The sequence below is a fragment of the Phytophthora infestans genome, genomic scaffold (assembly GCF_000142945.1).
Source record: "Phytophthora infestans T30-4 supercont1.18 genomic scaffold, whole genome shotgun sequence".
Lineage (NCBI taxonomy): Eukaryota > Oomycota > Peronosporomycetes > Peronosporales > Peronosporaceae > Phytophthora > Phytophthora infestans.
Genome location: NW_003303741.1, coordinates 976,085 through 977,630, shown reverse-complemented (window position 1 = coordinate 977,630; position 1,546 = coordinate 976,085).

Here is a 1,546-nt window from a genome sequence, read left to right as displayed (position 1 = left end):
ATATGGTGATTGAAGAATCCACTGTGCTTGAGGATGAGATCCAGGAAATTCGTCGGGCGTTATTGCAAGAGGCATGGATCGGATCATCGACGAGATGTATGGCGAGATTAATAACCCCGAGGTTGCTACCGACGAGTATTTCGCTAACCGAACGATCCTCACGACCACGAACGCAATCGTGCACCGCATCAATGAAGCGGTGACCGATCGATTAACTGGACAGGCGCGGGAATACATGTCTTCCGACTCTGTACAAGACGACGGTGACGGCAATTTCTTCGAGCAGGAGGTACTCCACTCGATGAATATCAGTGGAATGCCTCCCCACAAATTGACCCTCAAGGTAGGAATGCATATCATGATGATGCGGAACCTGAATCCAGATCTAGGGCTGTGCAACGGAACACGGCTTCGAATTGTGGCCCTCAAGCCACATGTCATCCACGCCACAATTATGACCGGTGAGCGACAAGGGCAACATGTGTTGATTCCCCGCATTGTTTTCATCAGTGACGGAGACATTCGGAGCTTTCCGTTTCATTTGAGACGCAAGCAGTTTCCTGTCCAACCGGCCTTTGCGATGACGATTAACAAGGCGCAAGGACAAACGGTGCAGTACTTGGGGCTGTATCTTGCTACGCCTTGCTTCTCCCACGGGCAGCTGTACGTTGCGATGTCGCGAGTTACTTCAAGATCAAGATTCAAGGCGCTGGTCGAGTACCCAAAGCTGGAGGAGGAGGATGGGGTCTACGCCCAGAACATTGTCTACAGGCAGATCTTTGGTTCGGAGTAGGAATGTTTAATTTCATATGCATTTAGTACATAACGTTTACATAAAACATGTTTACGCCGGAGCGCAGCGAAGGCGTGAGCCCATTTCCCCTGGGACTACAGCCTGCCACCTCCGCCGCGTAGCGGCGGCGAACGGCTAGTCTTACCCTTCTAGTGGAGTGTGTTGTCCGTCTGTAACGTCCGTAACGGGCTAGGGTTAATAATCCTCACGCTAAAACGCGCGTTCTACTGGCTGCCGAGCGCAGCGATGGCGGCGTCGATTCGCTAATATTGCAATATGTGGTGTACACACTGTATGTGGTCAACACATCGTACTTAAAATGCACCGCTCAAATTTCATTTTGCCTTCATTTTCAGCTGCGGTATACAAGGCCACGCGAAGGGCGCTGCCTGTGTACGCGTTAGCTAGCTGAATTAAAAGGCGCCGATGAGCACACACCATCTCTATCGTCGTAGGTGCTGTTGATAAAATTTGTAGGCTTCGCTGACTCATACTTCGGCCTCAATCAAAACATTAGTACTTATTGGTTTAAATATGATTTGATTTGCTTCGTAGTAGGTTTGTAATAATTTAACCTACAGTACTGTTTTGCGTAGTACTATTCTAAAGACATCTCATATTTTTGTTTGCAGTTATTTGTAGTAGTAGTCCACATAATTATTATGCTAACGTTTATAATAAATCACACTTCGACTACTACTATTAATAATTGATACTTTAGGATGTGAAAACTTTAGAATATGACTATTATGA